The sequence below is a fragment of the Canis lupus genome, chromosome 11, assembly GCF_011100685.1.
Source record: "Canis lupus familiaris isolate Mischka breed German Shepherd chromosome 11, alternate assembly UU_Cfam_GSD_1.0, whole genome shotgun sequence".
Lineage (NCBI taxonomy): Eukaryota > Metazoa > Chordata > Mammalia > Carnivora > Canidae > Canis > Canis lupus.
Genome location: NC_049232.1, coordinates 18,052,434 through 18,077,936, shown reverse-complemented (window position 1 = coordinate 18,077,936; position 25,503 = coordinate 18,052,434). Strand labels below are relative to the sequence as shown.

The 25,503-nt window shown below is 37.6% G+C and overlaps 1 long non-coding RNA gene across 6 annotated transcripts in view; it reads right to left on the bottom strand.

Moving 5' to 3' along the window:
- Positions 1–25,503, bottom strand: part of LOC111098014 — a 195,761-nt gene that overhangs the window by 88,234 nt on the left and 82,024 nt on the right. For 5 of the 6 annotated variants that reach the window (XR_005366646.1, XR_005366648.1, XR_005366650.1 and 2 more), the window contains exons 4-5: positions 19,720–19,858; positions 18,738–18,903 (exon numbers count right to left, since the gene is read on the bottom strand). This is a non-coding gene — a long non-coding RNA (uncharacterized LOC111098014). Of the gene's footprint in view, positions 1–16,727; positions 16,830–18,737; positions 18,904–19,719; positions 19,859–25,503 lie in introns of those variants that run through there. The other variant, XR_005366649.1, reaches the window with a different exon arrangement.

Sequence of the window (25,503 nt, the reverse complement as noted above, 5' to 3'; positions counted from 1 at the left end):
TTCAGACCAATGTTAACACAAGAGATGAGCGTTTGCATAAACTTCTCATCAGAATTATGTGAATCAGTGTCTTGTTTCAGCGAGTGCCTAACCACTATTTTAGTTGGCATTATCATTCAGTGGGTGAACTGTAAGACATCAAAGGCTTGCCTGTGATACAAAATTGTAGCTGTGCAGCTAGCCAACTCTGTATCTAAATGCACACCTAAACATCTTTAAGAGGATGCCTAAATTAATAAATTTCAGCCCCTCAATTCTGTTTCTGTTCAGGTCTTCCATAACTGCCTCCTTTAAATCTACTCACAGGTTGATGCAGAAAACAGTTCTTTAACATTTGCCTCAGAACTCCTTAGGATTGGAGTAGTGGTCGTGTGATATTGACAAAACCAAAATGGTTGAACTGAATGTTACTTCATTTACTGGAACATGCGTATTTTGTGAGTACTTTATAGGAGGTAAAAGGCCTTTTTGTTTCCGAGACAGAAAACAGCCTTGCTGAAATATCTGTTCTCAATTCATCCTGAGCCCTACCCCCTCCTAACCCCCTTCCATCCCCATAAGACTTAAATCAGTCCATAATCAGCCCTGCAGCTCTATGTGCTATACAATAAATGTGATAACAACCCTGAATTCTTTCCAGCACTCCTTGGCTTCAGATCACACGAAGCTTCCTTAGATGGGGGTGGGGGGGGGTGGAAATGGATTTTCGAAGATTAGAATTACCATTTAACAGATACACAGGAGCCAAAACCCACAGACCATTGAGAAGAGATTAAAAAAAAAAAAAAAAAAAACACTCACTGTGATGTCTTTTACTTTCCAGTTTAACCAAAAGAGTCAGTCCCCATCTCTGACACAGTCACCAGACTACAATCTTGTTTACAGATAAGTTTTCTTAATGTGAGTTCAGCTTCATCATTGCTCACCAAAGCATCTTAAGTCAACTCTTACGTGTGGATTCTAGGTTCAACAGACCACTTGGCGGTACTGTGTAATCAGGCCAACTGAAAAAGAAACCTAACAGCCTAAATTTACAGAGGGAGTCTTGGAATACTGATATTCTGTGACCAGGATCTTTGTGTGAAATGCCAACTGCTGTCCTAAGAGACAGAGAGAAGAGGAGAAACAAGAATCCCCCAGTGAGTTCTTTAAAGTCTCCAACAGCCATAAAACTTGAGAGAAAGAAAGAAAGAGAAAGAAAGAAAGAAAGAAAGAAAGAAAGAAAGAAAGAAAGAAAGAAAGAAAGAAAAAAGAAAAGAAAGAAAAGAAAAGAAAAGAAAGAAAGAAAAGAAAAGAAAAGAAAAGAAAAGAAAAGAAAAGAAAAGAAAAGAAAAGAAAAGAAAAACAAAAACAATCAAATCACTTGGTTGGGGTTTTATTTTGCCTCTAATTGCTTATCTGAGCTTCTCTAAAGACAATACATGTGTATATACATGTATATGAGCATGGATACGTCTACACTGATACATGTAGATATACACACATATAAAATATTCAGCTCGGTATCTTAAGATTCAAGTATAATGCCTTATCTCAAAAAATATTGAACTAGTGTCAATGAATTGAGTTAATGGAATTTTTATAAGAGCATAAAATGATTCACTTGTTACTTTTTATTTTATTTTAGGATCTCTATTCATTCTGTAAATATTTATTACAACTCAATTGACTGCCAGATTTTATAGTGAGCATACTATATAAGTATCTTCTCCTAATATATCATAATCAAATAAAATTTTGGGGTAAATATTTGTAATAGGTAAACTTGTGGAAAAATAATGAAAAATAATGAGATGTAAAATTACTTCATTGTATGAGTTTTTCCTGTCTTTTCTCTTCTCAATGAACATTGGCTTTTGGGAACTGGGTCCATGAGGGCCCTCACCATAGGAGATAAGAGTGAGAGCTGAGGTCAGATTGAAGGATGAATAAAGCAAAGATTTGAGCAGCTACTATGTGGGAAATGGGGAGCTAACCAAATGGGACTTTCAAAGCTCACCATTTGAGATGCAGGATCCAGCTACTCTAGCTAGTCCTCCAAGAGAAATCCAAGTATAGGTCTCCATTTTCAAGGTTTCTGGAGTTAAATACATTTCCTCTGAATGTGACACCACTCAGACTGAACCTCATGGGCTTATAATCAGGTATTAATAATAGACGAGGAGACTGTAAAGCACAGGATTGACAAAAGGTCGCAGTGCAATGGAGCCCCAAGACTCAACTCTGGTGTCCAGCAGGTTAGCTATTGCACACGAAAGCCATCAAGCCTTCTAGCACTTACGTGAGACCAATGCATGCAAGCAAAATTCTAAGTTAATCTTGTGTGTGGTCATCTACAAACTGCTTGCTCTGGTCCAGCGTTTCATGCTCTATATCCATACTTGATCTCAACTCTAGATTTCGGACCCGAGGCTCTTTGATTCATGGGCTTAGGAATTAACCCTCACAGTAAAATGCTCAGCAACATTCCCTTGATTCAAGGGATTCCGGTCTTAGACTACGATTTCTCTGACTGGCTCCCAAAGCCCCAGGGATTCCTTACAGCACAGTCACTTGAGTGGGTTTGGGGCCAGTGTGTACAGTTGACATTACCATTCCTAAAGAACAAGATTCTATTCAATTAGAGAAAAATTTAGAACCACTATCTTTTATTGCTTACCATGTACTGTGAAACAACACATGATTTCCTAAGGATAAGTTATGTGTTACATTAAAGCCTGTGAGGAATGTGTGATAATTATCACTGCTACAAAGCAAAGTCAAGCCAAGTGAAATTTTAAAGCACTGAGTTTTGGGAAAATATTCCAATACAGCAACCTAGATCTACCTACCAAATAAGGAACTTACTCATAAATATGAAATTTTCTTTTTACTTTTGATTTTCTATTCCAATTATTTTGCCTCCTCCTCTCTCGTGGAGTTCTCTGCATTAGAGCATGACTAGCAGTTTCTGACACCTCTGCTGAATTACAGAAAAGTGCTCCCTAACCTCTAGAATTAGCTCAACTCAGAGCATTCACGTACATCACTCCTTCACGTTTTCTCTTATGTGTCTCAGAAACATTTCAGATTTATGCTTTCGAAATCTGATTTTCTCTCTTCAGACTTCTCCATCTAAGTTAATGCACTCCCCATTGGTCCACTAGCACAGTCAGGAAACCATGCAGTCTCTTTGCTATCAGCATCACACGAGTTTTCAGTTTGACGTCCATTAAGTATTTTAAATCACCCTCACTTCCCAATCTCCATTCTAATTAAATGACTGTCACCTACGTCGTATACTGTGCACTGGTCTCCTTTGGCAGCTTTCCTCTTCTCTGGACTCTTACTTCCCTCCAATCCATTATCCACACAGCAGCAAGGGTGATCTGAAAATTTAATGAACTTCCCTGCTGGAAACTCTTTTATAGTTCTCTGTTGCACATAGGATATGATCCAAATCTTAAACATGGTCAGCAAAGTCTTACATAATCTGTCCCTAATAATCTTTCCATCTCTTTTTATAATATGCTCTCAGAAGCTTGCCAGGATCCACCATGCTGACGTTCTTTCAGTTATTTTAAAGCCTTCAACACTTTCCTTCTGGTGTCCTTAGCTCATGCTATTTCTTCTTCGTGATCTTTACCAGGCTAACTTAAAACATCACTTCTTGCCTTATGTATTGTCCAGGATTTTAAAATATTTTGAACTAGTATTTCTTATCTGCAGGTATTCTCTGATCAAAGGCTACTTGCTCAGTCATGCAACAGGTGGGTCACAGCGCTGGGGAATTAATGCTTTCTCTACCCATTCCAGGAACAACCCTCAAGCAATGACTGATGGGAATTTGACAATGATCTCTGCACCCTCCAACCTTGATTGGGATGAGGAGTGGTGCCCACTATCTCTCAGCATTCCTAGACCAAGTGAGCCCCTCTTATCCAAGTGGTAATCTGTTTAACAATGACTCCTTAAATGATTCCTTCTTTTCTGTTTTACATTGCCAATCTCCTACTGGTACACCTTCTATACACTTCATGCACCTTTATCCTTGCCTTGTGTCAGCTTTTGGAAGACTCTAGCTTAAGGTATAAGGCATTTCATACCAAAGACAGAATCATTTCTTTAAATAAGGCATATAAAGCATAAATGGGAAATATTTCCCTGATTAGGAGTATTTTGATAAGAATTGACGATTCTAGAATTATTCAATAATAACTTACATGTAATCTACAGTTATTCATGTTTCTGTATGCACAAATATGGGACTTTTTACTATCTGTGAAATAAATGTATGAATAAACAGACTAATTATTGATGGTATACACGTGTGTGCAAATGTTTGTTTGCATGAGTTACCTGTGTGACTGTTCCCTATGTGACTATTTGCATGGGGAGGTTTTTTAAAGATTTGAGAGAGAGAAAGCACAGCGGGTAGGGGCAGAGGAGGAGGAGAGGGAGTGGGAATCTCCAGCAGACTCCAGGCTCAGCACAGAACCTGATATGAGGCTCAATCCCATGACGCCAAGATCACAACCTGAGTGAAAACCAAGGGTCAGATGCTTAATGGATTATACCACCCAGGCACCCCTGCATTGGGACTTTGTTTAAATTATTTTTATTTGTGAGAGAGAGAGAGAGAGAGAGAGAGAGAGAGAGAGGCAGAGACACAGGCAGAGGGAGAAGCAGGCTCCCCGCGAGGAGCCTGATACGGGACTCCATCCTGGCACTCCGGGATCATGCCCTGAGCCGAAAGCAGATGCTCAATCACTGAGCTCCCAGATGTCCTGCATGGAGCTTTTTTAAAAGATTTTTTTTTTTTTTTGACTATTGCATGGTAGGAAAATAGAGTTTGAAAGCTCTATTGAATATACTTTTATTAAGAACACAGTTCATTGAATAAACAAATTAGATGTAAGAGTCAACTATTGAGTAAACAGGTGGCCAAACGAGTGCTTTGGATGGCTTTTCTGACTAAACTTTGTTTCCTTAAGGAAAGCATTGACTCAAGTAAATTCAGAGGTAGCAGCTTTAGAAAAAGTACTTGAGTAGAAGGGGCCATTTGAGTGTCTGTGGCTGTTACTCATACCCACCCTTTACAGTAAAAGCCAGGCTGGTCTCCAAAGCTGCTTCTAAGTCAGACTTCATTGCAACCAAGAAACACTCAGCTTCAGAAGCTGCTTGACAGAGAAACCCCTGAGCTGGTCACTTGAAGCTAGCTAGCAATACAAACAGGACTCATAGGTCTTTCTCTAATAGAGAGTTAACAAGAAGTAATCATGAGGCCATTAAGAGAGCTCCCATCCCACAAGGATGGTATTATACTGCCTGTTTCTAATTAAATATCTACTATTAGAGATGCATTGCATTGCCTTTTTGTTCCCTCTCAGAGGGCATACTCTCTCCCTCTTTCTGCTTGAAGTTGAACATTGGGAAGTTTGGGGAATGGCAAGGTGGTTGCAGAAGGAATGCTGGTGTATGTGCTGTGCTTTCCTGTCCATGTCCATGGCTCTGAACTGAACACTTGGAGATCTCCAGTGCTTTAGGATCCATACAATTCCTGGGTATCCACATAAGTGACACCTACCAATATGTGGCTCATTCAACTGGTCTTCTGGATTATCACTTGAGCACTCATGATCAAGTTGGTAGTCTATAAAATTGTATCTCATGCTGGTCTCCTTATATTGGATACAAACATAACTTACTCCTCTGATTTGCTCACGCTATCATGTCTCCACAACAGGCACATGGAACTTCCTAAGCCTGGCTTTTTTTTTTTTTTTTTTTTTTTTTTTGGTGGCTATCAGGGCTCTATCTCAAGCCAATGCTTACAGACATGGCCATCTGCCTTTGTTCTTCTGTTCCTACTCCATGTTGAACACAATAGTGAAGTGTTGTACCAGCAGAATTTTCTTAGAGTCTTCTCCAACTTCTGTAAGATTTTGCTCATGACATGCATCAACTGCTCTAATTTTTTTTAGCACCTCTTTTATTGTTCTTTTTTAGGGTGAACTTCCCATATGAAATATCCTTGATCTGCACTGCATTTTGACTTACTGTTAAACGTTAAACTTGCATTCCTAAAGGGGTATTTTTGAAAAATGTAAACATGATTCAAAGGTCATTTGAAAAATCAAAACATAGGCATGGTGTCCATGTTGTGTTACTACAACAGAAACACAAATGTTCTTAGAGCAATGGATGCCTCTAGTTAAGAGAAAGAGAACACTGAAGAAAAACAAGAGGAAAAACTTGATTACTCGATTTCAAAAATATAATTTTCCATATTATTTTAACAACAAATGGCACAAAGATTCACACTTCCATAGCCCTACCTAGATTTTAAAAGTTGTTCACTCTGGGATGAAGTCGTCTTTTGTGAACTTTTTTTTGTTGTTCTCCCAACTCTCCTTTCCCTTATCAGTTGACAATAAGTGATCAAATCCAACTTTCATAAAGTACAAATGAGATGATAAGCCCTTTCTTAGGTCAGAGAGTGCTAAGGAAGGGAGCAAAGCCTGTGCTTTCCATTAATAACTAAAAGCAAACCATCCCTATGCAAAAGAAAATTTACTTGAGAAATTTTATAAGAAAAATATAGCAACCATGATTTTATCCTATTCTTTAGTAAGTAGCAATCTATTACAAGATGGACTATTAGTTTTGGTGGATGACTTTATTTGGAAGGTGGAACAAAGGTTGCAAAATTGAGAGACCTGCTTTATTATTAATAATGCATCCAATAGCTAAAAAAAAATTAGGACAAAATGCTGTGTCTTATCCAGTAACAGTTTTTAAAAGGGTAAGAAAGTAAAGATGTGAAGAACAAAATGAAAATCTAAAATAGCATAGTATTACTAAATGTATTTCTTACGAACTTGTGGAGTATGATCACATGGAAAAAAATTACACTGTCTCCCTAGGAAATAGTTCATTTGCCAAACTAGGTTTTTATCCTTCTTGTTCTTGGTTAACCCTGCTCTTCAAGCAAAAAAGATATATAGAGACCAATGAAAACATACATTTTGATATGAATTTCTATCTCCCATCCATGTAAGATCTCAATGATTTTGAATTTCACCTCAAAGTAACTCAAAAAGAATGGTGCTTTTCATGAAACAATAGAGTATCATGTTTCTTATGATGTCAAAAACAAAAAGCCAGCAGTCCTGCACTGATGAATAACAGATCACAGAGTCCTTTTAATCATGTCCTCTAAAATAAGTCTTTACTTTCTTGTTACATCAAAACTATAAAATTACTTCATAAAGTCCAAATGCAAATACTCCAGAATAAAAGCTACTACATTATGTTGTCCCCCACACAGTAATTTAAGCCAAATGTTTTTTTGATTTTTATGGATTCTAATTTACATTTCTAAATTAAATTTTGCATGAAGTATGTGCACAAACATAAAATTTTGCTTCACTACAGCCTGAGATTTGAAGAAACTTGATCACATTTCATTGATATTATGCCCTTAGCCTGAAAAAGCACCTAATGTTTCTATTTTTGTTGCCTTTGCCTTGTAACATTTTTGAAGGCATAGCTACAAAAGATGAACTTATGTTATCTTAAATGGAAATAGGATAGGGTGGCTGGTATACTAGGGATACAGAGGACTTCACTTGAAAGTAATTATTCCTGGATGGGGTTCAGGGCAAACAGAATCTTTTTATGTTTTTAAGACAATTTATAACACAGGCAACCTCAGATTGCAATGGAGGCATTTGAATAAATTGATTTCATGGGCCAGTGTATATAGCTTAGAGGAAACACAGAAATTAACAAAAGTTGTGTCCTATTGCTCTGGTTTTGCCTTTAAAAAAATCTGTACGTAAAATAATTGAACCACCAAAGCAATTTTGCTCAAACACTGAGATGGTATCTATTGTCACATCCTCCTTTTTTCTTCTCACATAAAACTAGGGCATACCAGGGGTCCTAAGACAAATGGGAGGAAAAAAGTTTAAATGGTTCAATGTTTAGAAGCCCATCTTCTTAAGTAACTTCAGTTACCTACTGAAGAACTTAAGCAGTAAAATGCATAAAACTGATGATACTCATGGTGGCCATGATATGAAAGCATAAAAATAGAATAGTAAGATTCGGGCGGCCCTAGAGGGAAAGGGGCATTATGGTGATTTATATAAGGAAAACCTAAGGTCAGATTGCCTCAGGGAGCTGAAGAGCCACATCATAAAACCAACTTGAGCCCACAATAGAATTAGAAGGAAAGTCTATCCTAAAACACTTAACGTCTAAAACATCTTTGAAAAAGAGGTCATTGAATGGAAACTAAACCCTTCTAAATCAGAGGTGAAATCCAAGCAGGAAGAGGCAAGTCCCTTGCAGCTAGGGGCAAAGGTAATCAGATAAACATTCTTCAACAGCTGCCACACTACTCAATGTATGGTATGAAAAGTCAAGATAATTTTTCTCTTCATTCAACAAGTATTTACTTACTGAGTGCTTACTATGTACCTGGTACCACTTCAGGCCTTGGGAATGGATCAGTGATCAAAAGTAATAGAAATCACTGTCCTCATGAAGATTACTTTTTAGTGATGAAAGATGGAAAATAAACAGTAAATAAATGATATAGCATGCCAGATGATGATAAGTGTCTTATAAGACACAAATTAAGGCACGTAAGGAACTTTACAGAAAGGGAATTGGATCAAGAAAATTTTCACTGACCTAGTAGAAGTAAGCCAGGCATGCTGACTTCTGTGGAAAAAGTGGTCCAGACAGAGAGAAGAGCAGGGATGGGATTCTAATAAAAGAATGTGTCTGGCTTGTTTGAGGAGGAACAAGGAAGCCAATGTGACTGGAATGGATTCAAATGATGTAGAGCCTCACAGACTATTCACTCTAAGGAATATGGCCTTTACTCTGAATAAGAGACACCATGAGAAGATTTGTTTTTTTTTTTTTAGAAGATCACTCACAGGTTTCTGTGCAAAGAAGAAATTATAAGGAGGTGAGAATGGAAACAATCTCAGTAGCAATGTAGCTACAATTCAGGTGAGCAAAGAGGGCAGCAAGGAGTAATAAAGGAGGTGATGAGAAATGATCTGATTCTAGAGCAGGGTTTCTCAACTTTGGGGCTATTGATATTTGGGCCAGATAATTTTATTTTGTGACGATTGCCTTGTGCATTGTAGGGTGTTGAGCAGCATCTCTTATCTCTACTAATTAGATGTCAGTAGCAAACCCTCACCTCATCTGTAACAAAAAGAAGTGTTAACATTTCCAAATGCCCTGGAGGCGAAGAAATCAATTTTCATTTAAACCAATTACAGAGGGCAGCCCCCCCCCCCCCTCCATGGCCCGCCTGCAGCCCAGGGCGTGATCCTGGAGACCCTGGATGGAGTCCCACGTCAGGCTCTCTGTATGATGCCTGCTTCTCCCTCTGCCTGTGTCTCTGCCTCTCTCTCTCTGTCTCTATGAATAAATAAAATCTTTCCAAAAAAATAAACCAATTACAGGTGTATTTCCTGGGCAAGGCCAAATGCACTGCAAAGACAGGAGTTAACTAAGTATTAGCTGTGGAATAATCAAACTTTTGTCACCATGACACAAACATTAGAATGGCACAAATAAAACAAATAAGGGTCATCCAGGCACTAGCCTAGCCAGGGAGTCCTGTCATCCTAAATACTTCTCATCTATTTGGTAACTCATAAAACTAAACCGAATTTCAACTTGTGGAAAGGAGAAAAAGATAACATGGAGATCAAACAATAATGGTAAGAACATGAAGTGGAACTTGCATGCTTCACTTTCATTCATATTGCATTGTAGAGAACCTAGCTAAATGGTGTCAACATACGAACATGTGAACAGTACTAAGCATATCAAGGGACTTATTTGACATCCAAGAAGAAATATTTACTAGATCAAAGTTTTGTAGTAGAGACATAATTGTGGGAACTCAAGCCTGTGAAATGGATAAGTTCACAGAACCGATCAGTACACCAAGGGGGAGTATAATAAGGGATTCCAAGAAAGAAGTCTTAGGGCTCTCTACTGCTTCCAACTCAGAAAGAAGAGTCAACAAGTGAGACTTAGAAGTCGCAGCTAATAGGAAGAAAATCCGTGAAGTGTCCTGGAAGCTTAGTAAGAAAGGGTTCTAAGAGAAATAAGATGACTAATTATGTTAAGCTTTGATAAGGCCATAAGATGAAGATGAAAAATTAACTATGGTGATCTTGTTAAAAGCAATTGTGATGAGATGTTTTATGTGAAAATGGTTCAGTAGAAAATGACACAAGAGAACTGGAAACAACCATTAGGGCAACCTATCTGAAGAGTTTTACTCTATAAAGCAGAGCAGAGGGATATATTTTTTTAATAATAAATTTATTTTTTATTGGTGTTCAATTTGCCAAATACAGAATAACACCCAGTGCTCATCCCATCAAGTGCCCCCCTCAGTGTCCGTCACCCATTCACCCCCACCCCCTGCCCTCCTCCCCTTCCACCACCCCTAGGTTCGTTTCCCAGAGTTAGGAGTCTTTATGTTCTGTCTCCCTTTCTGATATTTCCTACCCATTTCTTCTCCCTTCCCTTATATTCCCCTTCACTATTATTTATATTCCCCAAATGAATGAGACCATATAATGTTTGTCCTTCTCCGATTGACTCATTTCACAGAGCAGAGGGATAGAGCAGATACAGAGCAGATGATGGTAAAGAGAATTTTTTTTTTATTAGTAATCAAACAGGGTATAGAACTTATCCAAACTATCCAGAAGAAACGCAAAAATTAACATCAATTTCTGCTATTTCCAGCACCTCAGAGGTTAACCAGCTTGTGTTCTGCTATAAACCCAAGTCAACTCATTTTCTACTTAAAAATTAATATACCATGGAGAATTGTTTTGTTTTTTTGAAAATTTTTTATTTTCATTCAGAAAAGATAATACTTTTATATATTAAATACCATATGAGAAATACTATGTGGAATTAAAGGTCTATATTCAGTTAGTATGTGCTGGCATGGTCATCTACACTCTAAATTTTCCCCTAAATTGATAATCTTTGCATCTAGCTGTATACTACTCACATTAAACACAATGAAACAATAAAAAATAATAGAAGATGAATTTCTGGAACACAAAAAAGAGACAACAGCCAAATACTAACAAAATAAAGACTGATATATATAAAAAACAACTTTAAATTAAAAAAGCCAGTTGGCATACAAAAAGAGTAATACATAATGAAAACAATTCATTTGGAAGGTAAAACATTCATAAAATTATATATACTTAATAGCACAGTATATATAAATATATAAAGCAAAAATTGACCATTTTTGACACTTGCTCGTAGTTAGCATATGGAGGCAATATTGACAAATGTTATATTTGTGCATGGAGAAAATATTATCACCATTTATTATATATATTCTCTTTATGGCCTTTAGATCAAGCTCATTAATTAGTGGGTGTGTACATGTTCTAGTAATTACTGAGTATTAAAATTCTTGTTGTGATAATGCATTTGCCAATGTTTATCTGCATTGCAGTCAAACTCTTATCATAATACAAATTAGAAAAATTTTAAAATCTAATTCCAAATAACACATAGGTCAAAGAAGATCATCTAATGCCTTTTTCAAACAATTAGTGTCTATGCTGTGCCGTTCATTAAATATTTTTGTGATACAATCATTGAAAAGATAAACCTCTGGCATGATTAAGAAGTAAAAAAGAAAGCAAAAACCATTAGGAATAAAAATAATAAAGATATACAGGTATTTTTAAAATAAGTAGAGTCATAAACATAAGTATTAAAAAATTTTATGTTAGAATGTTACAATTCATTAAAAGTGGCTCAAAAAGATACAGCAAGAAAGAGTATCCCATAACTATTAAAGTAAATTAATTAGAAATACATGCAGTTTTCCCTCTTTGTCAAAAGAAAAAATGGGCCAAATCATTACGTAGGTGAGTTCCTGTATCAATTCAAGCAATAATATTCCCCAAATATAAGCTCTTCTACAGAACATAAAATTAAAGAACAGAGAATAAATGAGGCTAGTTAGAGCTTTGATGCCCAAACTAGACAAGGTTATAAGTGAGTGCAAAATTATAAGTAAATCTTATTCAAGAACATAAATGGAAAAATCCTATATAAAACACTAGCACACTGATGCCTAGGATATAGTAATAAACTATAAAGTCCAAATTAATTTTCTCCCAAGGAAGGCAGGGATTGTTCAATGTAAGAAAATCAGTAACTACAACCTCTGTTCAAATGACATAAGCAGCAGACGCTTGAAAAAGCCCCTGGAATCCCAATTCTTACAAATGACAGAGTAAGCACAAAAGAGAGTACTCACAAGTGCTTTTTTTTTTTTTTTTTTTTTTTAAAGGGGGGTAGTGGAAGGGGAAGTGGGCAGGGGGCATGGGGTGACTGGGTGATGGGCACTGAGGGGGGCACTTGACAGGATGAGCACTGGGTGTTATACTATATGTTGGCAAATCGAACACCAATAAAAATTTTTTTTAAAAAAAATGCTAACTCAAAAGACACAATTTATTGTTCTGTAATATCCTTGCCTTACTGGGATAAACCTTTGGTCATGGTGTATTAGTTACCAAAAATACAACTGTATTTTATGTAGGATTTTTATTACTAAAATCATTTATGAAATGGGTTACAATTTTATTTCTTCTCTGTGCATTGAGATTTCAAATATACACTTTTTCTCAGCAATATTTAGATATCCTTTATCTAGAAAAATATAAAATTATTATCTGTAAATCTGAAATTTGCTAAAACTTCCTTGTATTATGTCTACCTTGTGCCATCTTGGAAATGTTTTCCATTGCCAATCCAAAGTTTTCGAGAACCATAGGTCTATTGAGTGTCTATTTTTCTTCTTCTTGTCCCAGTTTTGGCATTTCCCACTTTTATCCAAAAAAATGTTTCACATAGGATTTCAATTATTCCTATATGGTTGCTCAAAGTATTCTTCAATAATTTATAACTTGTTATTTCACCAACAATTTTTATTGCAAAGAAAAAAGTTTTCAAATATTTTAAATCCTCTAGTATTTTTTAACAAAAGATTCATTGAAATCATTGATAAATGTATCCTAAAGATTTACCTGTCTTAACTTAAAAAAGTAAAAATATTAAGATCATAAAAATAGACTACAAAATGAAAACCATAAAATTGACCCTCAGTCAACTATTATTTAACCTTTCAAGAAAATTATTACTATTCACTTACCATCCAAGATTTGAAATATATAAAGCTAAAACTGATAGAGGCTACTGGGAAAAACTGAGAAATCATACTGAAAAACTGTCACAAAATCCCATCAAGAAAATATAAAGTTCTAAGAATTCAACAGATCAAACAGGCCCAAATTAATTAAATAATATACTTTATATATATATATTATATATATATATATATAATATATATATATATACACACACACACACACACACACATATGTATATACTTAATAAAGTTTGTCTGATAGAGAGCTCTGCATCCAAAAGGGAATATATTCTCATTTATAATGTGTTGTTGGATATTGATAAAATTGGCCCAGTGAAAGTCTACCAAGTAAATATAAAATTCCAAAGAGTTGACAATATATGTGGTATTTATGTGTCAAAGTGAAATAACTTCAGCAGTCCACAGAATCATAGACTCACCTACAGAAAATCTACAGAAAGATAGGCTCACTCACATACTCAGGAATGGCTGTTTTCCTGGCCAATCTAGGTTGGCCTGCTCTGGGACAACAGATGTGACTTGGTTTTGCTGCTGTGTTCTCCAGGCAGCTAACTCAGGCAAGTTCTGGTGGTAACAGTAGAGTGTGCGAGTCAAAGGAAAACATGCAGTGCCTCTTGAGGCTAGGCTTGGAAGTAACACTCTGTCAGTTTCAGCTCATATTATTGCCCAAAGCAAGCCAGAAAGAAAACCCAGATTTCAAGGGATAGGGAATTGGAACGCTCCTCTTCATTGAGAAGAGCTAGGAAATTTACATGGCAAAGCGAGGCTTCAAAGCAGGGTGAAGAATTAAGACCATTAATGTAATCCATCCTCCATAGGAGAACCCAGAAAAGAGGGCCTATGGAGTGCTCAACAACTAGGAAGTGTGTATGCACCATTTGTTCAAAGAGTATAAGAAAGGGGAAAGACTACCTACCTGAACACTCTCCCCAAAGTAAATATAATATAACATAACAGGATGATTATGGGAAAAATGTTTTTTGTGGGTAACTCCTACATTCTCATAAATCCAAAAGAAGAAAAATAAATGCAGGATTTGTTCCAATTTGCAGGAATATCACCTTGATAAACTGTTAACACATTGGTATTAATATGATTGCTCATTGCCCTGCTAATGTTTCTCTTTTCCTTTCTGCTTTCCACTTAACTTTTCCCTCAAAAAAAAAAAAATAGTGAGGAAACTTTAAATAGTCTGTTGTGATATTTTAGTTTTTACAGGAGGAAAAGTTATTTAAACTGCTTCAGAGGATTCTGTGAAAAGTTAACAGTTTTTCATCTTTAATACATCTATGACTTTATGATATTTCCCCTCCTGGGAGAAAGTAGAGCAGCTTTTAGCTTAGTTTCCTAATCAATTAAAATCTCATAGCAAAAGTTTTGTACATAATATGATGAAAATAAGGGGAGTTACTGAAGGTCATCGCTAAGCACTGTGAATTGATGAAGAATTTTAATAATGGGTGATGAATATGATACCATCATCCTATAATAGTTTCATTATGTTTCATGATACTGCCACCTATGTATCCTTGAGCATTTTTCATTTATGCTATACTTCAATTCAAAAAGGATTTGAAGTTCTGAATGGTCCTGACTCATTAAAGTTTCCTGCAATGTTAAGAGTCCATTGTTTTATGATTAACTCCTGATATGTAATACGAGAAAGAAGGGGGGGGGGAGAACTATTTTTTACTTATTCATATGCCATATTATAGTAGAAGTAAAAGGCCACAGCAACCCAGTGAGGCTGTAAAAAGAAGAGTTCTTACAGTAATCTGCAACAGTATTTTTAATTAAAATTGGAGTTCTCTATACAGAATTGTTAAGTTCTGTGCCTCCTGGAATCTCAGAATAAATGAATTATACTTTTGTTAGGTACCCGTAAAGAATGCTTTATTTTCAGAGAATTTTTAAACATACTGCATAAAAGATTAATAGATGCCACAAAATGTATTAGACAGATGTGGCTATAGTACCTGCTCCAAACGCCAGCTGGATTTGTAATTACATTTTTGGAGAGACTGAAGATCTGAATGCCTGCACTGAATGTGGTATATAATATTTCCTGACAGTCAGTGCTACTTATCATATGCTCTCTTTTAATTAAAAAGAACATATAAATTTATTTAATATACATAATATATTTTGTTATATTTAATTTTCAAAAGATATATATCCTTTAATAAATAGGAGAAATATTAGAATTATATTCTTCTAATAAAAAGGAGATGGGTGTGTATGATTTTTTTTGCCAGATTTAATTTCTATCTCCTTGCCTTTAACTAGAGATAGAAGGCAATTCCTAGAGAATACAGAGAAATAACTCCCAGATGATTATAAACAAACTAAAATAGTTTGATCGGCAGCACTCATATTTCTCTTATTAGCACAGATACTGAACAAACTTATCCACCATTTCAATAAATGTATGATTTAGAAAATAAGCAGATAGGTCAAAAAGGACAATCAATTCAAAATTAGATACAAGGGAAATCCCTCAGAACCAGCACGCTAGAGATAAGACAGTGGATCATAGATCTGCATTAAAGACCAAAAAATTGAGTGCCTGGGTGGCTCAGTTGGTTAAGCATCTGCCTTTGGCTCAGGTCCTGATCCCAGGGTGCTGGGGAGGAGCACTCTCTCAAATGAATAAATAAATAAATCTTAAAAAAAAAAAAAAGACCAAAAGATGACGGGGTGCCTGGGTGGGTCAGTTGGTTAAGCATCTGACTCTTGATTTCAGCCAGGTCTTAATCTCAGGGTTGTGGGTTCAAGCCCCCACATTGCCAAGTGTGGAGCCCACATAAAAAACATTAAGGCTGAAAGATGAGAGTGAATTGCCAATGTCCAGGTACGTGTAAGGAAATTGCTTTTGAAGAACAACAGTGAAGAGAAATTTCCTCCTTGCTTCCCTTCCCTGCTGTCAGGGGTCATCCTCTGCCAGTGTCTGAAAAATGAGGAGGGTTTGTCTCAAGGTTCACTCTTCCCTTACCACCAGGACAGCTCTTCACTGCCCCCAACTGCTTCCAGCTCCATGGCTGGTGATCACTGCACTCTGCCCACAGAGCTCACCAGGGACTCAGGCTGGCTTTCTTCGCCTCATTCCCTATTTACTGAAACCTTCAGTTCACTGAAAGATAGGGGATACCTAGGAAGTATTTTAACAAAGATGTGTATAGGAAGGAGAGTATTTTAAAAGTCTATTTTGAAGGTGAATCTTTGAGTCCAAGGAAAAAATTAAATGTTAGTCTTTCCTAAAGGAAATCCTTATGGGACACCTCCCTTTCTGCTGAGGGTCTCCCCTATTATTCCTTCAGAGATAAATTCTGTTTCTCATCTTCTCTATGCAAATCCCCAGTTTTCTTCTAGAGATTCTCAGGGCTTCCCCTTCAGAGGAACTTCTGGCCTGGGAATCTAGTCTAATGTTCTAATTCACCCATTCATCTAGATTGAATTCCTGAACAGAGAATAATCATACCTCAGGATGCACTAACAGGAGACCATAGTCAGGGCTTGGCAGTCAGGGCTTGGCACCCTGTGCTCAGGGGACTCAGAGTCTGCTCTGCTCAAGAGTCTCCACCTTTCAGAGATAAACATATGCTTTCTTAGTCTTCCTAAAACAGGCTGTGCTGCCACTTTTCAAAAACACACCCACACATAATTCTCATCATGTGAACATGTTTTTCCATAAATGAAACATTTTCCCCAAAGAAGATAGACTAAGTCAATACAATTTAATTAGATCTAGCAACGTCTGTTTCCCTTGGTTCAAACTTACTTTTCCAGACAATGCATTGAGCCACCATTTTCCAAGTATGGTTTCAAGACCTCTGGAGGTCCAGAAGGTCAAAACTATTTTAAAATAATAACTGATACATTATTTGCCTTTCCTAAGGTCATTCTAAGTGTACAGCGAAATTTCCCAGGGGCTAGATATCATCTATTGCCATCATCACTCTGACAGGTAACCTAATATGTGCTTGGGGATCCTTGTGTCTTCTAAAATACTCTAAATATGTTCTTTGGGGTCTTTGTTAATTTTTAAAAGTATAAATGGGTCCTGAGATCAAAACATCTGACAACCACTGGCATGTGAGATAATAGATACAAAGCCACTCATTTTCTACTTCTTTAAGCAATAGACTGCTCTACCTGTGATGGACCCTCCTTAAATATACCACAAACAATGAGAATTTTAAATTATGTCTTCTTGTCTTGAGCTTACCAAATATGTGGCCCCAGTGCTCTCCCATGCACACCCTTTTTAGCACAAGGCACAGTGTGGTTTCCCTTTAGCTCAATATTTGGATTTTTATTCCTTCCTACCTCCTAAGTTGAGATTTTCCTTTTTTTTTTTTTTGAGATTTTCTTTCCCTATGAGGTCTCTATATATCTTTATCTATACATTATATATAGTTTCACACTATGTGTAGATAAATCCTTGCTGTTAACACTAACCATCCTTATAAACTATATAAAAGACACAGAGGACTTTCTGTAGATATTATGTCATTTCTATACTAGCAAACATTTAGACTTTAAGAAAGGGTAGTTGGTGTAAGAACATTCTAGCACAGCCCCTTAATTTATTAGAGAAGAAAATTAAAACTCAAGCCCAAAGTATGTGATTTGAAATGCCTTTTTTAAAATCCAGAATGAGCTACAATAGGTAAACCTTGGGAAGCATCAGGGTGTCATTTGCCATGAACTTTGAGAGCAAACAACTAGTCAACACTGACCACCTAACTACAGTTAAATAGTGGAAAAACAAGCTTTCTAGTTTTGAATTTCTTTTGGATTCCCTATATTCTAGCGACCTTAACAACAGTGGGAAGGAAAAAATGCAGAACTCTATCAATAAGCTAAAATTCATCTGTAAAGCTGATTTCTGCTATTTCTATTCCATATGGCCTCTATGTGTACTGAGAGGTTTCCTGTTATTTACTTAGAAAGTACCTCTCTCCTTGACTACGGGACCTACCCATGATTTTATCCCAGATCCTCAGAGGCAAAGCAAAGCTCAAGATCTTATAAAATGAGACTTCTTATTCAGAGACTCTTTACCACTTTGAAAATAACCTCCAGGTGCCAGATGTACTGAGAAACCACTAAAAGTGGGTCACAACCAAAAATAATGGGTCAATGCAAAAAGACTTAGGAATTAGGGGAAAAAAACCTGACCTCTATTTCATAATTACTACTTTAAACGTATTTTTAAAAATCAGCTTTGTTTTATGATCATTCAAGCATTGTAAAACCTAGTTGGAAGCTACTTCAAAGTCTTTTCCCCTGGCTTTTCATTTTGTTAGTGTTAATACACAGAATAGAAATAGCAGGCATGATTTAGAACTGAAAACAAACCCCAGAACCTACACAGTTCCCAAGTGCTTATATCTTGGAAAAAGAACAAAAATATCAAACATTCCCTACTTTGTACTTTTAAACTTGGTAGTACAATAGTTAGAATAAGAGAAGTTTCTATATATACCTGCATTGTGAAACGGTCCCAGTATTCATTGTTGTCATAGTCCTGCTTCAAGGTTCCAGACAAGCCCAAATGCAATTCTTTAGAGCTTTCAGACACATTCTCTGCTCAACAATTGAGTCCATATGAAAAGTTCGTGTCTTTCTGATCACACATGACCTAGGTGGGGCTGGGCAAGCAGATGTGATCTTCAAGAATCTTAACTAAAAAGCACAGATGAACTTACAAATGAAAATAGCAAGATGGGGGAAAGCAGCTCCTCTCCTTCATAAAGGTGTGTGTGCACACACATGGGTACACACACACACCCCATATAGAGTGTATGTATAAGCCTCAATTGAGCCATATGTCTCACAAAAAAAATACTTATCCTTCTCAAAAATCCATCCCACCTCTCCCTCTGCCTGATCACTAGGATCAAAACCTCAGCATAGCCTAATTAGGAAAGTACTGACTTTACAAAAGATAAAGAGATTATTCACATAAGGACCTGCAGGACCTAGCAAATAGGTTCCAGGAGATGCTGAGAGAATGTGCCTGGGAATAGGACCAGCATGTACTAAACCACGGTACAATGTATAGCTGAATAATGCAGTTTTCTGACTGGGGTTACTGCCCCATGATTTGGAAACCATGCAGCGGCAACAACTGTTAAAGGGGATCCTGATGAGGTGGAGGTGCTAGGACTGCCTTGGCCTTGACAGTAAAGGGAACAAAAGGCTCACAGATGTAGTGTATTGGAACGGATCTACTATGGAAGACTCAAGAACATGTCAAATGATTGTGTTCACCAGGAAGACAACAGAATGGGTCCTGCACTAACACGTAAAGAAATGTGCTAGTGAAGAGGTCAAAGCATCATTGACCTCAGTAATGGTCCTCTGCTGGACAAGACCAGTGGTAAGGAGCATGGTACAGAAAAGGGATCTTTGGCAATTGAGATGAGAGGACTCTGCAGTAAAAGAAACCACATAGCAGGACTTACCATAAGATTCAGCTCTGATGAGGGGTGCGTGAGTAGCTGATTCAGTTAGGCATCTGACTCTTGATCTCAGCTCAGGTCTTAATCGCAGGGTCATGGGTTCAAGCCCCACTTTGGGCTCCATGCTGGATGTGGAGACTATCTAAAAGAAAAAAAAAAATTCAAGTCTGATGGAATTACTGTAGCTGGCAGCAAGCCCAGATTGCTAACCAAGGGACTGTGATCCATGGAGATCCATGACTAATAAATATAGGGGCAACATAGATGGGAAAACCAAGAAGTTTATTAATAGCTATGTTGTCATTAGGTTGTCATTGTCAATAGGTTGTCATTTCCCAAGCAGAAACAATCACAAGCCCTTGCTTGCTCAGTTTCCAGTCCCAAGTGACCTCTCAGAGCCAGGGCCCACTGATGGAAGGAGAGGAATAAAGCATGAGGATGGGTCTCTGTGATGCTAAAGCAAATTGTAAAAGGGAATCCGTGGCCAATTATCAAGTAAAGGAAGGCTGGCAAAAGTGTCAGTTATTTTCAAAGCTTTTGCATATAGGATCTCATCTATTGTTGATACTAAAAGGCCCCAAACGCTGTTACAGCCCCCGCTATTACTTAAGGACATGCAGGCCAGGTAATAACATCCTGGCCCAGATCTGGCTGCTAGTGAGGCCAGGGGATCCAAAACACCACCTGGTGGTCATTTTCTGGATGTCTAATCCCAGTGGATCTAGCTGGTGGAATCCTCACACTGGCTCCTTGCCCTGCAGAATGAGAGCTGTTATAGTAAGATCAAGTGGAGGCCTCAGCTTCATCACAACACCACCACATTCTGTGTGTGTGTGTGGCGCGGCGGGGGGGGGGGGGGGGGGGGGGGGGGGGGGGGGGAGGAGGGGCGCCCCGGGTGGCTCAGGCAATTGAGTGTCTTCCTTCAGCTCAGGTCATCATCTCAGGGTCCTGGGATCCAACCCCACAATGGTAGGCGGTCTCCCTGCTCAGCAGAGAGTCTGCTTCTCTTTCTCCTTCTCCCCCTCTACTCTGCTTGTACACTCTCTCAAATAAAGAAATCTTTTTAAAAAGTCAACAATACGCCATTCTGAGTAAAACAGAGACATTTGCAGACTCAGTCATTTCAAGTTCCTGGTTATGTTGTGACATCCCAACAAGGTCAAAAAACACTTAACATGACCTATTGCTAAGAGGCACAGAACTTGGCTGTCTGCTTCAGGTTCTGGAAGCAGTATATACTCCTTGAGAATACTACTCCAGTTGATTTTTATTTCAAGTTTCAAGAGGAGAGCAGAGCAATGACAGGCTATGCAGTAACAACTGGGAGGCTGCTTGGGCCACATGACCCAGCAGCTGCCATGGCACTAGACATACGATAGATAAAATATGTATTGTAGCATGCTACAATAGGGCATGTGCAGAGATGTCTAAGACTTAGAAGGCTATCCCTTCAGAAAACAGTTCCTGGCATGCTACCTGGCCCTGGTAGAGACTGAGCATCTGATCCTGAGACGTCGATTGCCTAGGCACCATAGCCACCAATTGTGAGCTGCGTGCCATCAAAACTACCAAGTCTAAAACCTTAGGTGGGCAGAGCAGACATCCATTGGATGACATGAGTAGTACATCTGGGATTCAGCCCTAGAATATCCTGAGGACCGAAGTAAATTCCAGGAAGAGTTATCTCAGACCTCCCTCCCCCGATGTCCTGTACCTCTGCTGTACCAATGATCTCACAGCAGTTGGCATTAGGAGGTCCCCAATAACTAGTCGAACAGACCAAGAGAAAACACAAGGCTGATACAAAGACACATCAACTCCCCATGTTGGTGCTGGCCAGACATGGATTTGCAGCTACATTACAGCCCCACTCATTGAAGGTACTTAAGACAATGTGTATGTGTGTATGGATGGTGGTGTATTTTCCAGTGGGCAGAACTTAATGTGCCTGTTGTCTCTCAGTTTACATGTAAAGAGAAAGGAGCTTGAGGGAAGAAAACCTGTGTATTCTGGAGCAGTGGAAGAGGGTTTGGCTGGATGGTCTGAGGACAAGAAGAAACAATACTGCAAAGTTGGGGACATGTGGTTCTGCTAAGAGGAAGCGCCTCTTCTAGACTTGTGCATTTTTCAATTATTTTTTTTTTCTCACTGATTAGGAAAGCTCTTTTAGATTTAAACCCTCTGTTGTCATATGTACTACAAATGTTTTCTTACTACCTAGTTTGCCATTTCACATTCAGTGTATAACTTGATGAACACTCCTAATTTTAATTTAGCGCAACAAATGAACTTCCTATTTTTCTTAAAGTAGCTGCTTTAATTGTTACATCCTTAGAATAATTAGAATAATTCCTGACTTGAAGGCTTCCGGCTTCATTGTGAGTGTTGTTTCTTCTTTTCCTTCCTTAATTGCCATGTCTTTTTTTCTTTCTTTTAAGGTTTATTTTTTTTTTTTAAAGATTTTTATTTATCCATGAGAGAGAGAGAGAGAGGGGGGCAGAGACACAAGAGGAGGGAGAAGCAGGCTCCATGCCGGGATCCCGACGGGGGACATGATCCCGGGACTCCAGGATCACGCTCTGGGCCAAAGGCAGGCGCTAAACTGCTGAGCCACCCAGGGATCCCCCTACTTATTTATTTTAGAAAGAGTGTGTGTGAATAAGCAGCAGGAGGGACAAAGGGAGAATGAGAGAGAATCTCAAGCAGACTCTGTGCTGAGCATGGAGCCTGACGTGGGGGCTGTATCCCATGACCCTGAGATCATAACCTGAGCCGAAATTGAGAGTCCAACACTTAACTGACTGAGCCATCCAGGCACTCCCAAGTTTTTTTGTTCTTTATACTTGTTATCAATTCTAGAATCATCTCTGATTTACAACAAATGGCAACTGCTATTTTGATTGAACTTCACTGAATCTATAGAGGAGTTTAGAGAAAATGGACATCTTTACAAGAGGGAGTCTTTCAAAATATGAACAGGAAATGTCTATGTTTAAGTCCTTTTAACTTTCTTTCATTAATGTTTTGATGGTTTTAGTGTAGAGGGACCAGAACCCTTGTTAGATCTGTTCATACATAGAGGATGTTTTACTATTATAAGTATCTTTTTAAAATTCTTTTTTGTTTTGGTCACTAGTTTATAGAAACAATTAACTTGCTGCATATGGATCTGGAACATACCAAGTTCTTCCTCCATGGATTTTTCTCTTGAGATGGGACACTGTTTTAATTCTTTGAATTTTGGGTCACTGTACATTCTATCCTGGATGTTATGTTTGTTATATTTTCGGGGTATTTGGTGCTGTTCCATTCCTCCCAAGAGTAATGTTTTTGGTTTCACATACAATTAACAGGTCTTAGATATTACCTGTAACTGTCTCTTCGGCAGCAACTTAAGTTCCAGTTCAGTTCTTGCATGCTAAACCAGGCCCTTCTTAATTCATTCTTTGCACCTTTGGTTCAGGTATCAGCCAGACATTTTGCAAAGTTTATAGGCTGAATTTTGGTTTTCATGCCTTTGGCTCTTGTTCCTTATTTCTTTCCAGTGTCTTGGGTAGCCCACAACTCTGTTCTCTGGTTTTTCTGGCCAGAAGCACTGTAGGTTTCCTCTTGAAGTTTTTTAGCCATGCCACATGGTACAGAATGGGGTCTGTTTGCAGGCTAGAAGCTATGAAAAAGGGAAGCTCACTTATTGCTCTTTTGTTTTTTTCCATGGTTCAGAGTCTTTTGTTGATTTTGTTTGAGTAGTGTGGAGTACTTCTGTCCCCAGTTAATGGTAGTTATCTGAAGAATGGGTGGGTTCTTGGCCTGACAGGGGCCTCCTTATGTGGTCATCATTGTTTTAACCTTACATTGGCTAATCTTTTTCCCCCCCACTCATGGTCTTCTTTTGAGGATATTGCAGGCATTTTTACTAATAGACTGTGTATATAAAAAAATTTAGAAACTCTGGATCATGTTATTGCCCTCAGAGAGGGATAACCCTATTGAGGAGAGCAGATTATCTTAATCCAATTAGGGATTGGGTTGGTTTATATACTATAAATTTGTTTACTTGCTTCTAGGACTGTGACTCTTCAGGGCTCCCAGTTAAGACAACAAGGTATTTCATAGGACCTGTCTCTCTTTGATCCTAAATTCCAATTTTTCCCCTCCCCATCACTGGATAAAAGTACTGAAAACCCCCCACTCAACTTTCCAGAGTCTTTCTGCTTAATATCTAAGGCTCATGTAGGATTTGCCCCCTTCTCTAAGGGAAGAGTCAATATTGAGTGTGTGTTGATCTACAGCAAACTACTCCTTCCTTCCTATTTAGTAAGGGAAATATTTAATACATTATTTTTAATAAGTGGATGGATGAAAATCTTTTAAAGAACCCTGTAATTGCATTGCCCTATATAGTGCGCTGTGCTGTTCACTATTCAAAGCAAAACATAAATATGTATATCAAATGCATTTTCCAAGTGAACAGGAAAAAATATTATACTTTAGCTATACATAAAAAGTGTATTAGGGATGCCTGGGTGGCTCAGCAGTTGGAAGTCTGCCTTCGGCTCAGGGCATGATCCCAGAGTCCCAGGATCAAGTCCCACATCGGGCTCCCTGCATGGAGCCTTCTTCTCCCTCTGCCTATGTCTCTTTCATGAATAAATAAATAAAATCTTTAAAAAAATAGTATTAAATAATGCAAATAGATTAAGTTCCAAATTTCACTTCTACACAGATAAATCTTGAAAGTGTGTCTATATGACATATGTAAATTTCAGACAAACTCAAAACATGGACATCTGGGCAAGTAAGGAAACAGTTTCTAAGAAATTCAGGGTGACGAGGAACTTCGGCAGTTTTTGTCACTATTTGTTTATCAATTTAAAGAAACTACTTGATAAAAGTATATGGAAAGTCCAAGAAGGAAGCTAGGGAAGTCAAGGTTCTTGTTCATATAGTGGGGTATGAACCAGTCCAATCTTGTGGAAAGTAGGTACCGCAATGGTTGATATACATGATGCAACTGTGACTCCAAAAAGAAGACAAATTAGATGTTCTTTTTCTTTATACTTCTAGAATTACTTATTTAAAAAAATTTTTTTAATACAAGGAAAAGTTTAAAAGCTCAAAATAAAAAGAGGAACTTCTGGGTGGCCTTTTGAATGCTCAGGTTCACAAAATGCAGTTTAACTCTTTCTCTGATTATGTTACAGAATTCATATATATTTGTAAAATTAATGTAATAAAGGACTTTTAAAGGAAGTACCAAAGTTCCTCCCTACTCCATCTACTTACCCACTTCCCTGTCAGTGTCAAAACAATGTTAAATGTAAATATATCCCTGGGGCTTTGTTCTCCTGTGTGCATCTATATGCTTACATCTTCACATGTGTGTGTGTTTACATATATGCACATGTGTATAAGCATTAATTTTTTTCTCCATCTTGCTCTTCTCAATTTATATTGAAGTATTTCCATATCAGCTCACAAAGATCTAGCTCATCTTTTATGTTTAGTATGACAGTACTACCTTTTATTAAAATTTTAACTTAAAAATATATTTTTTTAATTCCAAGTTCACTTTGCCTATTTTATTTCCATATTTTTTTACCTTTTTAAATAAAGTTGTAATAAATACCTTTGGACATGTGTTATGGGACAGAATTTTTGAAAAATGAATCCTGGTAAAACATTTGCTAAGATACTCCACACATTTATGTTCCTATTGCAGGGTCTACAAAATACCTGGGGCTCCACACTTTTAATAATCCTTGGTATTACCAACATTTCCAATCATTT